This window comes from Pelodiscus sinensis, chromosome 5, assembly GCF_049634645.1.
Source record: "Pelodiscus sinensis isolate JC-2024 chromosome 5, ASM4963464v1, whole genome shotgun sequence".
Lineage (NCBI taxonomy): Eukaryota > Metazoa > Chordata > Testudines > Trionychidae > Pelodiscus > Pelodiscus sinensis.
This window is the reverse complement of record NC_134715.1, coordinates 36,773,020-36,791,210: the sequence shown is the minus strand read 5'-3', so window position 1 is coordinate 36,791,210 and position 18,191 is coordinate 36,773,020. Positions and strand designations below refer to the sequence as shown.

Below are 18,191 nucleotides of genomic sequence, written 5' to 3'. Positions count from 1 at the left end.
CTCATTAGTTAGGAACAGTTTCTTCACACTTTTTAAACACTGTAAATGTCTTCCAATCTATTTTTCGTGTTCACAGTGCATCTATCTTGGTTTTGCTAAAAGCGGCTGGAGTTTTTCATAGATTTTTTATTAAGCATTTGGAGATGTAATCTTCAGCTTTTAATCTTAATTATCATCATTTCCAACTTCAAATTGTTTACACCGTGAAAGCCATTATCCATTTTTTGTCACAACAACATGACCCATTGTTCTTTATACTTCTCTAGAATTCATCTCTGTGGCTGCATATGTATTGGCATAAATCTTTCTATTGTCCTTCCACAATGACGACCTTATATAACTATGCTATTTTTTCATCAAGTAACATATTGTTTAATTTCAAATTGACATTAGAAAAGTCCAAATTGGCTTTGGTTAGTCACCTGGGTTGTGATTCGTGAAGACACTAAGTCACGTTTTTGGCACCACTGCAATCTACAAAACTGCTGCTCTGCTGTTCTCTAGCTCTGTAGGCATCTACACTCACTCAGACCCTATTTTTTTTTCCTGTGGGCATGTGAACTGCAGCCTCATGATAGGTGTCTGGATGCCTATCTCTTGCCTAAACCTCAGAGCATTTCACAAACAGGACAAAATAGGCATTTGGCTGCCTAAACAGTGTGTGTGAGAGAGAGCCTGAATCCATTTAGTGGCAGGCAGGTGGAGGAATTTGGAACCCAGAATGTGGACAAGTGTCTGGTTAAAAGTTCCCCACTTTTAACGGGAGGGAGAGAATGGATTTGAAGAGGGATCAATTGGCTCCCATGTGAGTGCCTTAACCACTGGACTACAGAATCAAAAGCTGAATAATTTCAGTAGAAGAGAATGAGGGTGGTCCATAGTAGGATATTCCATAGCCCAGTGATTAGGACACTTTCCTGAGAGGTGGCTGATCGTTTTTCAAATCCATTTTTCCCCTCAGGAAGAGGGGGAGACTGTTACTGGCAGTAGCTCACATCCTGGGTGAGTACTCCCTCTGCTACACGAAAAGTTATAAGGGAAGTCTTCTGTCTACTTGTACCCTCAGCTGTTTTGTATCAGGCCCTGCATGCAACTTGAGCAGCAAACACTTCCCCTGGTTCATAGATTGTTGACAGAGAGGTGCGATCACACAGACCTGTGCATCAATCTCTGAAAGTGGGATTAGGTGGCACATCTTTGATAGTGTCTCCCATTGAGGAGTTTAGACAGCTTTCTACCTAGTCTGTTGGGCTTGTGGATCATGGTCTAAGGTGTCTGTATCCCCCCATTCATTCTATAAAGGCATGTCTATGCTGCAGCATTATTTTGGAAGAACTGACGTTATTTTGACATAACAAAGTGCGCATCTACACAGCAAGCTGTAATTTCAAAATGATTTTGAGATGGCAAATGTCTTCCTCTGACTCCTGTAACCCTTATTTACCAAGGAGTAAGGGAAGTAAAAGGAAGAGTGTTCTTCCTTCGACTTCCTGCTGTGTAGACTGCGCCAAAAGCCAAATTAAGCTATTTTGACTTCAGCTACGCAATTGATGTAGCTGAAATTGCGTAGCTTAATTCAACTTTTGCCTTGCAGTGTAGGCATGCCCTAAAAATCCTGGGCACCTAATTCAGGCTTTGTAAATTGGAGTATTTCTACTGTGATTCTTCTAGCTGCCTAAACTTTGGGTACATCTTTTTGCCTTTGTAGAAATGAGCTCTCAATCACCTTCATGATTCTTTTCATGTCTATAGTTTAATGAATTCCAAGGCCGCGGGGACTATTTCTACCGGTGATCAGACTACATGACCATAACACAGGCTATATAGTTTCCTCCCAAAAGTTCTTAGAGCAGATCCATGCGATTAGGTATGCTATAGAATTTAATTGTGCATCTGGGATGACATGGACTAGGTCCTGAGGCCCCCTCCTGGAGGCCTTATGGTTCTGCCACACCCATCCCAGAAAAGGGCAGTGGAGAGGTCCTCTGAACTGCCTAGCGTGGCAGTTTTGGGAAGCAGCCAGTCAGGGTCCAGCAAGCTAATATAAGGACTGCTTCTGGGCCAGAGTAAGTTCTGTTCTTTACTGGAGCTGGAGGAGAGAAGATAGTGCTTGGTGCTGGCTGCTGGAACTCCACTAACTTCAGGCAGTGAGGTAAAGATGGGGAAGGTGCTGGGGCCACAGGTACGTGGCCCAGGGGAATTACAGCAGCAGAGCAGTTATCTAAAGAAATGTTGCATCCAGCTGCTACCTACAGAGTCCCTGGGCTGGGAACCAGAGTAGAGGGTGGGTCCAGCTTCACCCCCCAGTGGATAATGAGGAAGAAGGTTGAAGTGCCTGGACTTTGAGGCACCCCAGCAGGGGAACTGAATGCAGTGGCTTACCTGAAGAGCTGGGACCAGAAAGGCCCTGAGAGGGTGAAGGGACAAACCCTAAAGTTTCCTTAAGAAAACTTGCACATGGTTTACAATAAACAATCTGATCTTACCTAATCTCAGATCTGTAGTCCCAGTTGCTGTGAAGGTTTCATTAGGTGTCCTATTAAATCCCTCTAAGCTTTTCTTGACTATCTTAGGCAATTACATAAAATCTGGTAAATTATCCCTCACTGACATCAGGGATGCTCAGTCTATATATCAGATTGACTGTCTAGGTCAGTGGTTCTCAAAGAGTGATCCACAGACTACTAGTGGTCTGCTGCTGTCTTGCAGGTGGTCTACGGGCTCAGGACTTCCCCCCCCTTCTCCTCTGCAGCGGGAAGCCCCACCCACCCACTAGTTATGGCTTCCTGCTGCGAGGGGGAGCCTTGCAGGGGAAGGAAGAGACGAGGTGGGGAAGGCAGCAAGAAACTGCTCACCTGGAGGCTTTCCCCACTGCTCCCATTGGCTCAGCCCACTCCTGCACCCTCCCTTCCACTCAGACCCCCCCATCCTCAGCCCACTCCTGCACCCATTTTGTTGTCATGGGTGGTTGGCTGGTGGTCCACGGAAAGGTCCGTGTTGTGTGGAGTGGACTGCAGGATAGAAAGCTTGAGAACCACTGGCTAGGCTATAAATCACTCCTGAAAGCCCCAGATGTACATATGCAAATATTCTAAACAAGGAAAAAATAGGGACAAGTTCTGAGACCTCCCCAAACCTTCCCTCCCCACAAGTTCAAAACATGTTCAATGTATTTCCAGCTTTTGTGGATTCAGGCTTCAGTTGATTATGGTTGAAGCAGGAAGTTAGATTATGTTTTACATGAGGCAACTTCAGAGATTTGTGAATGGGACGGACCAACGTTCCCATTCACAATTTGGTATCATATTTTAGCATGCGTACCCTCTTCAATAGTGTTATGAGGCTGTGCAATACAGCAGAAAGAGCAGTCTGACCCTTGAAAGGACCTGATTCCTTGGATTCAGGCTTTCCCACATATTAAATTCCATGGGTCCTAAAAAGGCAGTTCGTAATGAGATCCTCCCAAAAGGCCACAATAGTTGTAAACTACAGTTTTTAAGTGTTCTTTGTAAATCGCTTGTCCCTGTAATTTTTCAACCAATGTCTGAAATTCATTGTCTTTTCTGATTTTTTTTCTTTAATTCTTGGTTACTTACAAAGTCACTATTTGACTTCAAAATCCCATCTCTTTCTTCTGCTGAACATCTGACCTGTTCTGAAGTTGTTCCTGAAAACAGTTTAAGAAAAAGTGCTATAAGGTGAAACTAAATATTCTCCTGTGCTGAATAGGCAATCCCTGGATAAATAAATTGAAATAATTACATAGGAGAAACTCTTCCCCCTGGTGGTATGACTGGGTTTTTTTAAAATGTCATACAAACATTGGTCTCTGTTTGTATTTAGAAATCCATTACCAAAGTCAGCACAAGGAAGCAGCTCTATGACTTTTGGAAAATGAAAACTTCAATTTAAAAAATTGATCAATTATCACAAGGTCTTGATTCCCAAATACCTTTCTAGCTTACACTCACTTGAGAATTATTTCTGAGTTTTTCTCCACAATTTGAATATATAGAAATTTCAGTCTTGGGTTTAATAGAAGTGAAGTTTCTTATGCAAGAAGGAATGGATACCGAAAATCTCGAGTATAATGCGCACCTATGTATAATGCACATCTGCCTTTTAAAGGTCAGAATTCTTGAATAAACTAAACTCTTATCTATAACACACACCCCCATTATACTCGAGATTTTAGTATGCATAAGAAAAAAGGGGCTCACGCCTGCTGCGGGGAGCTCCCTGCCCAGCTGAGCTCAAGCCTGCTGCGGGGTCCCCCTGCCCAGCTCAGCTCATGAGTGCTGAACTCGTGTCTGCCGGAAGAGCCTCCCCCGCCCAGCTGCCGGCGTGCCGAGCTCACACCTGCCAGCCCTCCCGCCCCCAGCCCAGCCCAGCCGTGCCTACCCCCTCGCCCACGCCCAGCTCGTGCCTGCCGAGGGTGAGTTTAAAACTTTAAAAAAACCCTCCTATAGATAATGAGCACCCCCGACTTTGATGCTAAAAAAACGAGAAAAAAGTGTGCATTATACTAGAGATTTTATGGTACATTCTTTACCAATTATTAAAAAAATCACTGAGTTAATTCTCCATCGCAGTGCCACAATATATAAGAAACCATTAATCCAGAGCACAGTCAGGGAGAGCACGAAAGGGACCTGCAGACTTTTAAAACTGTTACAAAAAGGCTATTGAGAGAGGTGTTGAGTACCAGCAGGAATCCTTTGGTGGCAATGCTCTCAACCTATCACCAGGGACCTAATCCTCTGGAATAAGTACCAAAATTCCCATTGATTTTAATGGGAACATAAGATATCTGTGAAACTACAAAGTGTGCAGCAACTGGACAGATGCTCACTTTTAGTGCAGCCGTGTGGGGAGGGTATGTAAAGGGAGTGAGCTTAAGGAGTGTAGCAGCACTTAAAAACAATAAAAACAGGCATAAAATTGCAACTCTGCAAATTTTTGCTGTGGAGCAGATTTGGCTTTAAAGAAAGGTGGAGGAGGGAGGATTTCTGTAGCAGGCTAAGCTTCCTGAGAAATAGAAGCCAGAGTCTGAGTTTGGAAGGACTCATCTTCAGCTTGGAAGGACTGTAGTCATGCTGCAGTGAAATACATGGGTATGAATAAAATTCTGGACAGGTCTTACTGAATCTGGCAATAAAAGATTGACACCTCTGTTGTGGTATGAAAGCTCCACTCCATAAATCAGATGTAACAAACTTGTGAGCTGCAGAAGTTTTGCTTTTTAAAATTGGACTCTTTCATATTGAAACTTCAAATCTAGAAGGGTGTAGCAGGACAAGCTACAAACAGGATGATGAAGTCAGGGATACCACATTCATTCAGTGAAAAAGGCTGACCTCTGTTTTTCATGATGGTCCATTCCTAAGACGTGGCATCAATTTTGAACTGTGTTCTACCCTTCATTCTCAGTACTCTCTTATTTATGTCATAAGGGTAAAATATGGCCTTTATACTATAAGTTCAGTTATTACTTCTCAGTATTTTCTACCTTATTATCAATTGAACTTAAAGGTGTGGGGAACTTATTTATGATCATATCTGTTTCTTTCCTCATTCTCTTTTCCTTTCACATCTTCCTCCTCTCAGCTTCACTTTTCTTGGTAATCCCCTCGCCATTGCCCATCTGAATCTCTCTGGGTATGTCTACACTACCCCACTAGTTCGAACTAGCGGGGTAATGTATGCATTCCGCACTTGCTAATGAAGCCCGGGATTTGAATTTCCCGGGCTTCATTAGCATAAGCGGGGAGCCGCCATTTTTAAATCCCCGCTGCTTCGAACCCCGTGCAGCGCGGCTACACGGGGCTCGAACTAGGTAGTTCGGACTAGGTGCCTATTCCGAACTACCGTTACTCCTCGTGAAATGAGGTGTACCGGTAGTTCGGAATAGGCACCCTAGTCCGAACTACCTAGTTCGAGCCCCGTGTAGCCGCGCTGCACGGGGTTCGAAGCAGCGGGGATTTAAAAATGGCAGCTCCCCGCTTATGCTAATGAAGCCCGGGAAATTCAAATCCCGGGCTTCATTAGCAAGTGCGGTATGCATACATTACCCCGCTAGTTCGAACTAGCGGGGTAGTGTAGACATACCCTCTCTGGTGTCTTCCCTTTCATATGGGCCAAAGTGATCAGCCATGAAATGCTGATGCTGAAATGTCATCATTGGCAGTAGAGATAACACTTCAACCAGATTAACTGGGAAAGGGGAGCTTCACAGCTCTGATTCATTATTTCAGGCAGTCTAGAGACCTCATAGCATCAGTTACCTTGGTTCTTATTTGGAAGGTTAACTTTGCAATCAGAGAGAGACTCCTACTCATTTTTAGAAGGAAATCTTGAATGTCATGTGGGCCATACAAATATATCAAGATGACTGGATGTTGCTGGGTATTTGACATTGCTGGGGTGAACCAGTGTAGCTCTCCCATATGGGTATGTCTAGATTACATGTCTCCATCGACGGGCGTGGTTGACAAGCTCCATGAAATGAGGTTTACCGGAGCAGTCGACAAAGGCTTCCCTTGTCGATCACGCCACGTCTAAACTGCCTTGCTGTGCGGGATCAGCTAATTGTCCGCACAGCATGGTGGCCATTTTTATTTTAATGAAGCAGGGATTATTTAAATCCCCATTTCATTGACTATGCTGGGTAAACTAGTTTACATGGCCATGTAATCATACCCCATATGCCCTTAAATGAGCACACTGAGTAACTAAAAGCTCAGATTCCATTTTTCCCCCGTCAGATTCCCTTACACCAGGGCTACTCAACATGTGCAGCCCATTTGTTTGTGGCCCCCGGTGCAGTTTGGGTTTACATGGGGCTCAACACCTGGCCCGCAGGTGGGATTCTGTGAAATTAGCCTCCACTGGGAACATGCTCCACAACAGAGAGGCATTTCCCAGGTGGGGTGAGCATGAAAGATGCAGGGAGACAGGCTGGCTGGAACAGGCAAGTATAGGGTGTTGGCAATTCTAGCTCCCAGGGAGGAGGTGTGGCGAGCACCGAGGCATTGTATGAAAAAACCCATTTGCATATATTTGCATATATATTTGTATGTATATGCAACCACACTTAAGTTGTGGCTCTCAGCACGTGCAGTGAGTATCATTGTGGCCCCTGGGGCCTTCAAAGTTGAGTAGCCCTGCCTTACACCTTACTGACATACTGTCTGCACCACCTAATACTTCGGAATTTGACCTTCAATTTTTATAACACACATGAGGTACAGGCAGTCCCCGGGTTACGTACAAGATAGGGACTGTAGGTTTGTTCTTAAGTTGAATCTTAATGTAAGTCGGAACTGGCATCCAGATTCAGCTGCTGCTGAAACTGACCAGCGGCTGACTACAGGAAGCCTGAGGCAGAGTTGCTCTGCCCCGGGCTTCCTGGAATCAGCCGCTGATCAGTTTCAACAGGCTGAATCTGGACGCCAGTTCCGACTTACATAGAGATTCAACTTAAGAACCCCCAGGTGTCCCCAAGTCAGCTGCTGCTGAAACTGATCAGCGACTGATTCCAGGAAGCCCGGGGCAGAGCAACTCTGCCTCGGACTTCCTGTAGTCAGCCGCTCCACAACAGTTTCAGCATCGGCTGACTTTGGGATGCCTGGGGCAGAGCACCTGGGATGCTGCTGGGTTGGTCCAGCAGCGGCTGAATCAGGACGCCTGGGGCAGAGCAGCTGGGGTGCTGCCGGGTTGGTCCAGTAGCGCCCAGAGCGGCGCTGCGGGACCAACCGGCAGTGCCCCAGCTGCTCTACCACAGGCGTCTGGAGAAAAGCCTAGTCTGCTGGGGAGGGGGCGCACTAGATGCGCCCCCCCGCCCCCCCAGCAGACCAGGGAGACGCAGGCGGCGGACCAAGACGCTCCGTGGTCCCGCTGCCGGCGTCCTCCGAGGCTTTGCTCCCCATCTGGGCTGTCCCGCTGCCCACGTGCTCCGCGGCGGCTTTGCTCAGTGTCTCCCTGGTCTGCTGGGGAGACGTGGCGCAGCTTTTCTTGCCCCGGAGGACGCGGGTGGTGGGACCGCGGCACATCTGGGCGTCCCGCCGCTCCCGTCCTCCGGGGCGAGAAAAACCCCGTTCGTAACTGCGGATCCGACATAAGTCAGATCCGTGTAACTCGGGGACTCCCTGTAACAGAAGGTTTGCCTGGTGCCTCAGTGGGAGTCACTAGTATCACTTCATATCCTGTTTGCTGTCACTTCAAACACACAGACTCAGGTCCTTAAAGGTATTTACCTGAAATCAATGAGTTAAGTGCTTAAATAGCTTTGAAAATCTGGGCTAAAATGTCTTTGTCTTTGAGGATTCCAGTAGCACATATATAAGATCCGGAGACTGCTTTATGAATCTATAGAAGTGTACATAGTACTATGGTTTGCAAAAGTTTGATAAGATTATAACAGCTCTATTATGCTCTCTGTCGGTCTTCTCTAGTTCTGGGTTACCATGGGTATTGCTGCTAGAAGCCAAGTTTTGGCCATTAGCTGATTTGGGCGTAGTTTAAGGCTTTCAATGAACTTGCAATTTCAGAACATACAATAAGAGAGTATAATATATTTTAGTGACTAAAATACTCACACAGAATCTGTGCCTTGCTGCACACTTTCTCTTTGAAGAGGCAGTGTTGCAAAATGCAAGCACAACTCTCGTCCTGCTTGAATTATATGTTGTTGCACACCTCACACCATAGATGGCCCCATTGTGTAGCTGATCTTTTGCTGTGCTGCTGGTTCACCACAAGAAAGATCTTCCACACTCTCTAGTTCAGAAAAATACATGCAACTAACTTGTAATGTAAAGGCTCTTGAAAATGAAATACTTAGTCAACAGCAGAATTCTCTGTGAATGCTTGTGCAAGCGCATTCTCAATGGGACTGGGAATTGGGGGAAAGTAGGGGGAAAGAACTAAAGTTAAGACAGTCAGGCATTTTTATGTGACTGCCTTGGTCCATTAGTCTGTTTTAGAATGCATCATTTGCATAAACTCCAACTTGGAGCAAACAAAGTTCTAGTTGGGCTCAGCCTTGTTTGTTTTGATTAGTTACCTTAGATGATTTCCTAGGGGTCAGTTAGCTTGGTTCAGTTATCAACTGGGGCAGTGTTGGGTGGTATCCCAAAGGACTGTGAGAGTTCACTTGGGAGGTTGTCTCCTGTAATGAGCCCTGAAGGCAGGAGAGGCAGGAGTGGCTCCTGGACCAAGTCCAGGAAAAAGCCAAACCTCAGGCCAATGGCCCCGAGGTAGACTCGGAATAAAGATCCAGAGTGGAGAAGAAGATTCCCAGGAAGAAGCCCTGAGTGGCTGAGATTTGGGGAGGCGCTGTGCCTTCAGGGAGAAAACAATTAGAGTACTTGCAAAGGATATGGGAAATCAAGTTTAAATCACCACTGCCTGATAGAGACCAAAGGTTTGAACCCAGAACTCCCACCTCTCCAGTGTGTACTCTGACACCGGAATCTGGGATATTCTGTTGGGGGGGGGGCGTGTTCTCAGATACTCTCACTGAAGCTGTTCCACTTAAAAGGCCGTTGGGTCCAGTGAGAGTGAGAGACTCTAAAGCATAATCGGATGCAGGCCCCAGCCCTTCTCCAAGTCATATAGAAGTGCTTGGAGTGAGAATTTGAACCCAGGCCTCCCATAATCCTGGTGAGTGTTCTAACCATTGGCCTACTGGATATTAGTATCTCCGTTGCAGTACTACAGCTGACCTGGTTTAAGCATGTAACTCCAGGACAAGGCTCCAGGCTGTGTATCCCATGCAAAGGTAAGAACCTAATTCCCAGGGAGGGGTGGTAAGACCTTAGCCCTCACCCTACCTGAAGTAGGCAATAGGAAATGTTCACTCCCTGCTCAGCATATTGGCTTTTTTGGTTCCCACTCATGGGAATTGCCTACATGGAGAGTTAGTGAATGGCAAGCCTGCATGTAAATCTACAGCATATAACTTACATCTCTCACTGGACTGTGTGTACTCTGCTATCATGTACTAACATTTTTGTGTAGTGTGCTCTGATGTATTTGACTTAACCTACAATTCTTACCTGAGTTCTTAACTAAATAGATTTGTGAGGAAAAATTGTATACTCAAAGGTAAGTTCAGAATTGCACCTGGACTGTAAACTGCTGTTGTTCTCACTAAAAATCTGTCTAGGAAGCATTTGTTCTGAAAGGTGAAACAAAGGCAGCAGAGGCTGTTTAAGAAATTCTTCATGTGTCTCCGGTGACCTCATGTGAACTATCTGAATTTTTTAAAGAGGAATGGTATTGTCACAAATAAAAATAAATCAGAAGAAATGTACTCAGCAGTTTATTTGAGCAGCAGCATATTTTCACCAGCTCTGTCTTCTAAATCACTCAAGTTTATTTCACAGAGGAAAAGTTAAAATATACCTTAGTATATTGTCAAATATTCTGAAGTTTAGACTGACAAGTTCTCGCGTTCAGAACCAATAGTTTGAGTTATTAGAAGGGAAGAATTAAATATGTTGAGTTTGAGGCGATTTTTAGCATCCAGTGAATACAAAACAGAATTGAAAGATGGCCTAGAACTTCTTCATAGTGACCTAAGTGGGAAAAGGCTTTCAGATTTTATTTACACTTTTAGGTTCTTTCTGCATAACTTGTAGAATGTGTCTTCTAAAGTGACAAATTCAGGATTCCGATCCAATTAACAAATGCAAAATAATATCAAATGAGCTCAATACATTCATAGATTCATAGACTTTAAGGTCAGAAGGGACCATTATGATCATCTAGTCTGACCCCCTGCACAGTGCAGGCCACAGAATCTCAACCACCCCTCTTAGAATAATCCTCTCACCTATATCAAAGATATTGAAGCATTCAAATACTTTGAAGGACGCAACATGCAGAGAGTCCTTCAGCTGTGATCTGTGCCCAATGCTACATTCTCTTAATCAAAAACCTTACATTTCCTATTGCAGTAAAAGGCCATGCACATTATGCTCCTGTAATACTGAACAGTATTCCATCCCAAGATATTTGAGTGTAATTTCTTACCGATATCTGCATTTTTGACCAACACATGATATATATGTGATGACCAGATGTTTTTAAAGGGACATTCCCATATTTAAGCCTTCTTGCAGATGTTCTGACTTTAAAAACAAAAAAGGCCATTTGTCCTGTGTTTTGTTTCTCCCCTCCCATCAGTATTGGTGGGTCCTAATGCTGGTTGGATCATCATTTTGCTAGCTGCCCATTCACCAATGGTAACTGCCAGCAGGGGGTCCTGTAGCTGACTATGGGGATGAGTGCAAGGCTGATTGTCTGGTAATGTTGCAGCACAAGGGGGACAGCTGCTCCCCCTGCTGGACTGTCAGTGCAGTCCCAGCTGCATACTAGTTCTTGGCCAGCAAGCTTTCTCCCTCTCCTGCCCCATTTCCAGCCAGCAGTGGCTACTTGCTGTGGTGCCTGGTGCAGGCAGGTGGTGACTGGTTATGTGTCTCTCTGCTGCCTTCCCATCAGCCCTTTACTTGCTTCCCCCTTTCACTGTCACCTTCCTGTTGTGTTTACTCCCCCCACCCCCCCCTGCACCCCAACCCTGCTGTGTCAGCATCTCTTTTCCGGCGTGGTGTGGAGATCCAGCTCCTGGTCACATCATTCAGCTCACCAATAGCATCCTTCTTTTCCCCACTGTGTCTGGCTGGGCTGGCACCCAGGGAAAGCTCAAGACCCTTTTGGCCCAGGGTGCCAGGAGGAGCCAAGTCCTAGCATGGAAAAGCTTCCCCCCCACCATCCCCCCAGCTAAGCTCTGGAGTGGTGGGAAGGAAGCTATTTCAACCTGTTTGCATCACGATCCTGCAGCTCCCCAGCCAGGGGGTGCTTAGCACCCTCTTCACATTCTACCCCCCATCCTGAGTCTTGCCCCCAGGGAGTGCAAAGATGCTCTGTCCCATGTGCCCCCTCCCCTGCTGAGCCACCTCTCTGGATGGGTTTGCTGAAGCTTCTGCAGTCAGGTTCCCTGGGCCTCAGTGCATCCTTAGGGCTTAACCCTTTCCTGCCCACACTGTAGCCAGCGGACAGGAGGTGGCTGGGTTATAGCAGTGGTGAGCAGCAGATTGGAGGTCTTAGCTGCTTTTCTACACTGCATAGGCAGCAATGGTCGGACCCCACACTTCTAAAACTGAAGTTGCTCTTTAGTAAGAGCATTATTTATATACATGCTGACAGCTCATCACTGAGAATATTGAAGGGGCAATGAAGAGATTCTCTCCTGCTCAGTGTTACATGTATAGAACTGGTCTATTCTTTTTTCAGTCCCTTCCCCCCCCCGCACCTAAAAATGTTCTTAAATAGAAAATTTTGAAGGGAAAAACTTCATTTTATATTGCTTCCAGTGTTATAGTAGACCTGTTGGTCCCAGGAGATATGAAGAATAACTCCACATAGCTTGACACTTTGTCTCTTACCCACAAAAGTTGCTCCCATAAAAGATATAAAATGAGAGATTTGGTGGGTAAGGTAACACTTGTGATATATATACTTTTTAATACAATGTATAATTAAATTAGGGGTATTTTGACTTTTTTTAAGCTTCCTTTTCTACCCCCACTTTTTTCAGACATTTAAAAAAAAAATTTCAAAGTGACTGGTGGCTTAAAAAGAAAGTGTGGGGGGGGAAGGGGGAAGTGAAATGAGGTGAGTGGAGAGGAAAAACTAAAAAATGATCAGTGAGAACTCGCTTTCATCCATCAGCGTTAAAACAACTTTTTGACCCATTTCTTTTTAAAGGCATACCCGTGTGGCTTAAGATAGCTTAATCTGTATCAAAACTGTTTTTCAAACTTCCTAAATTATATTTTCTGCCTGTCAATGCTACAGAAAGGTTACTCAAGTGATATACCTACTTTTTTGTATCAAAGTTATGGGTACAAGCTGTAGAAAATGAATTCTGACCTAAAACTAAGTTTGGCCAAAATTCAGGCCTATTAATGGCATATAGTGACACACGTGTGTCACACATGTATGGTCTCATAAAACAGGAAAATATTTTAGTATGAATCACTTTGAATGCAAAAACACCGAGTCAGGCAATTTACTAAATGAATAAATATGAGAGAGTGGTTTTATTGGGCATGAAGACCAAATATGAGAACTATTTTTCTCCACTCACATATTAACCAAATTGCTTTGTGCTTTGGTCATGAAAATGAAAATTCGCTTAATGCCACATTATCTCCAGCTAAAACTCATGGGCCAGATTCTTCACCGGTTCAACTGAACCTTGCTTTGCTGACTGCAGCAGAGTTAGTCTGGTTTACATGGCAGAGCATCTGGACCACTGTTGATCCCACAACTAACATATTGACCTAATTCATTCCTGGCATAGATGAATTTGACCCATATTAACTTAGGTAATAAAGCTAATACTTTCTTCAAAATAAACTTTTCTTAGTGACTTCTTTTCCTAATATTTTTGTGAAGAACGCTAATGCTATGATGCCCAAACTTTTTACCTCACACTCCTCCTTACCCCTTAAGTGCATACCCCTCCCCTGAGCTGGAGATTTTCTTCCCACACTTTCCTCTTCCCTTTTTTGGGGAGACTTCCAGAGGCACATCTGGCTGTTGCTTCTCTGGTACAATGGAATTAGCTATCCAACTGTCACTTGGGTGTTTTAAATAGCTCTTCTTTTGCTATTGGAGGGAAGAGAATTAAGGAAGCCAAAATGACTTTTTTCCCCCCAATTTTTCATTTGGGGTAAGATAAAACTTCAAATAATGAAAAGACAATTTTCAGTCAGTTTTGTGATTTTGAAAAAATGACCAGTTCTAGCTCTGAGCAAGGACTCTGGGACAAATGAAATAGAGATCAGAAGAGTCATCACAGATTTTCATACAGAATCTTTAGTATACTGAATCTAGTTTATCTGCTATGTAACACTGCATGTATGCAATCTGTCACTTCTATTTGCTTGCCTCCAGATTTCTCCATGTACTGAAATTTGAATCTCTGAATTAGTGGCATTGTTTTAATATCTGAATCCACTACATTATTGTGTAATAGTCGCATATGTACAGAAGAGGTATCAACATTTCTGCTCGCTTCAGCACTTGTCATTGTACCAGAAGAGCCTAAGATTGAGTGGGAACTACACTTTCCTCAATAGAGGATGGCTGGTCAAGTAATAGTTGACTGACTATTATGAAAGTTTATACTGTTGAGGGCTGCGTCTAGACTGGCAAGATTTTGCGCAAAAGCAGGCGCCTTTGTGCAAAATCTTGCCACCTGTCTACACTGGTCGTGAGTATTTGCACAAGAACACTGACTTTGTACTGTACAAAATCAGTGGTTCTTGCGCAAATACTCCAATGCTCCCGCTCAGGGATAAGCCCTCTTGCTCAAGTATTCTTGCGCAAGAGGGCCAGTGTAGACAGCTAAGTTAATTTCTTGCGCAAGAAAGCCCGATGGCTAAAATGGCCATCGGAGCTTTCTTGTGCAAGAGAGCGTCTACACTAGCACGGATGCTTTGCGCAAAAGACGTCTTTTGCGCAAAAGCATCCCTGTCAGTATAGCCGCTCCCTTGCGCAAATACTTTTAACGGAAAAACTTTTACGTTAAAAGTATTTGCGCAAAATCTTGCTAGTCTAGACACAGTCTTGTTGTCTGTGCTGTGGATAAATGAAGCACTGTTATTTCCAAGCCTGTCAGTCTAGTACTTTCAACAAATAAACACTCTGAAAATAAGTGCCAGTCCCATATGGGTATGCAAATACATTGTAAGTGACTATGCCGCATGCATACTGTACAAAAAAGCATTGCCTTATGCCATTCTTGAGGTATTGAATGTAAGCCATACCATACATTATTTAAAGCACATTGCTACTCACAGCTATGTAAGTATTGTCAGCCACAGGCAGATTCAATTCAAGTCACTTTTCTTTGCTCCTTCTCCCCTCTCCCCACTACTCTTTTGGTGATACTACACTAACTATTTAGAGCTAGATTGGCCATGATCCTAATTAAGTACACTGTGGAGGTGGAAAGAGTAGGCAAGGAAAAAGCCAGCAAAAATCTACTTCTTCCTACCTGACCTAATATGGCCCTGAACAGACCCTACAAAAGCTGGGGGACTATTGAAATCCCTGTGTTCAAAAGAATTCAAGAACTCAGGATCTGTCTCCTTTCTGTGTCCTGTTGTGATGTGTGGGCTGACAAACTTACTGTAAGTTCAACTGTAAAAAGTAGGTAAAAACTCAAAAGATGTTACAATTGCTTATAAACTCAAAGGTTTGTATGCAAAAAGATATGAAAGTGAGACAAACTAAAACTAGTCTAAAGGAAAAGACCTGCAGATATAACTCAAGGACTGTTAAGATCATGCTTCAGAAAATGTGCCCAAAACTTATGAACCAAAATTGATGTGTTGGGATATTAAGCCCAACTGGTAGACAAAAATGAGGGGAGGTGATATTCTACCCATTACTCCATTGTTTTGGGTCCTTAGATCTTTTGGAGGAAAGAAGATGAACCAGATGATGAAGCTCACTTTAGTAGCCTCCATCATGGCAGATATACCCTACTTCTCCTGGGAGCAAGGATCTTCTTTATTCTTACCGTAAGAGAAACTAATACAACAGTCCTCAAAGGTGTAAGGTACAGGTTGAACCTCTCTTGTCCAGAATTCTCTAATCCAGAAACATCTGTTGTCCAGAATGATTTCAGTTATCTGGATGGCCACCTTTCATGGGTGTGGCCAAATTTCCTGTGGTCCTGTAAAGGTTGCTTACAGCCACCAGTCCTAGCTCTCAGTGTTCTTTGCTGTTATTTAGCTCTTATTTACCCTAAATGTCCTCTAACTGCCCAGTAAGTAGTGGTACTGTTGGTAATGCTGCTAGACAATATTGACCTCCCATGGTCTGGAAAATTCTCTGGTTTGGAACCAGTTACAAAGGGAGGTACAACCTGTACTCTGAGGTGACTGGCCCCATCTGTCATTCCATCCTCCACCTGACCATGGTGATAACTAGCTAAGGTAGGGTAACAGAGTGCCCCAACTTGAGGTTCAGTACAGTATGAACATCTCCCAGTGCTCAGGGATGGTCCAGCAGCAGCTGTGTTTCCAGAAACACAATCTTTGCCAAAGCTATGTGGCTTTACAGCACAAATTTATAGCTGTGCCCACATGGAGGCTACTAAAGTGAGCTTCACCATCTGATTCATCCTCCTTCCTCCAAAAGGTCTAAGGACCCAAAACCAAGGGAGTAATGGGTAGAATATCACCTCCCCTCATTTTTGTCCACCAGCTTGGCTTAATATCCCAACACCCCATCATTTGGGTAAGTCAGATACAATGAGGCACACAGAATGCTTTTCTGAAGCGCTATTAGTGAAGCTAGGCAATTGGGAGAGAGTGTAGCTTGCATTATAGATTCAGGCTGTACCATCCTGACATTAGAGGAAGTACCAAGAAGTCAGTCTGTGAGCGCCTTGCTCAAATGCTAGCTGCAGATGCAGCATCTCAATAGTTTTTAATAAAGAGTCAGTTTTGCTTAAGGAACTTGGAATTATTGCTCAGCACATGATATATGAACCATAGTGGCAGCAATTGTTTTAGTGAGGCCCTATGCAAGGGAAGAGAGTAGGATTAACAGGCAAACCAGCTCCCAGAGGCCAAGCAAACACATACAGTATGTTGGGACTCAGGCCACCAGAAACGCTGGATTTCCAGATGGAAAACCTTGCACCAGCAAGGAAGCAAGAATTAAGTCTGTATATAGATCTTTCCATGATGGGATAAAAATGTGCAAATGAAGATTTTTTTTAAATATACTATTCTAGTGGAGGGGGAAGGATAAGAGGTGAGTGAAACACTACTGGCTGCAGTCAAACATGTTTGAGTATTGTGAACCCTGGCAGAATGAGATTGTAGATAGATACTGTTACTTCATCCAAATTCAAACATTAGAAGAAAGAATAGATACTTAAATTGCAGAGCTGACAACTCTGACATCCACATGTAACTTTGGAGGCATTAAAGATGGGATTGTTTGTGTACCATGTCATTCCAGATGAGATTCTTAGAAACAAAACTACCCCTAGAGAATACTACCAAATAACTAGGGTAGTTCAATTCTCTTGAGAAAGGATCAAAATAATACCCACTACAGCAGAACAAGTAGAGAAGCTCAAACTAATTAATGTACCTTGGAAATATCTTGTATTACCACTCATTTAAAGTCAGCAGCTCCCCTCCAGACACCTCAGCCCTAGCTTTTGACAGTGAACTATCCAAACTGTGACTTAATTTTGTCAACCCAATAGAAGAGGAGTGGCAGGCTGGCTTACTGATACTTCCTATCTCCTTCTATGTCTCTACAATGAGCTATTTATGGGGAAAGTATATGGCAACAGAGAAAGAAAAGAGGCAGAGGAGAGAGTGGGAAGTGAATTCCACCTTGCTGAATCTATTGATCCCTAGTAAGTTCTACAGAATCACAATTCAATACTATCAACTTAGAATTGAATAAGGATCTTAACTGTTTAAGATTGCACCACAGAGGCAAGTCCCCCTCTCTTAATATCCACATTTCTACATCAACTGATGTGTATGAGCCACTTTCATCCTGACTTGATTAGCCTCTTTTACTCAGGAACCCTCTTTCTTTTGTTGTCCTTATATATACACTCCTGCCTCTGTATACTCCATTCCATCTGATGAAGTAGGTTTCACCCACAAAAGCTTATGCCCTAATAAATCTTAGCCTCTAAAGTGCCACAGGACTCCTCATTGTTTCTGCAGATACAGACTATCACAACTACCCCTCTGAGACTAGAAATCACAGTAATTTTCTTGACTAGTTTCAGTACAACTCTCAAACTAAAAAATGCAAGTACTCCACCTTTGTTTCATTGGAGGCTCTTAAAGGACTTTGCAAATAGAAATGAACGCAGTAACCTTGTGTGGTCTCATCCACTTTTGACTGAAGCACAGAAAGATCACAATACTTACCCAATGTGATGGAACAAAGAACTGACCTTCATACTCCGAATTCCGTGCTCTGACCACTAGAGTGCTCCCTATCAATAATACAAAATAACTTTTTACAGTTGTTGTTCTGCAATGTCCTGACCCAATACTCTTTGGAAACATCACCCAGCTGTGAGTTGGAAGTGAAAAGTAGTTCTTTAATTACTCAGATACTTACAG

General features: G+C 43.8%; 1 long non-coding RNA gene across 1 annotated transcript in view; it reads right to left on the bottom strand.

The window, feature by feature from the left end:
* LOC142829573 (uncharacterized) overlaps positions 1-17,945 on the bottom strand; it is a 50,023-nt gene extending 32,078 nt beyond the window's left edge. The window contains exons 1-3 of the long non-coding RNA XR_012904101.1: positions 17,884-17,945; positions 8,598-8,778; positions 3,597-3,667 (exon numbers count right to left, since the gene is read on the bottom strand). This is a non-coding gene — a long non-coding RNA (uncharacterized LOC142829573). The remainder of the gene's footprint in view (positions 1-3,596; positions 3,668-8,597; positions 8,779-17,883) is intronic.
* Positions 17,946-18,191: the final 246 nt, after the last annotated feature.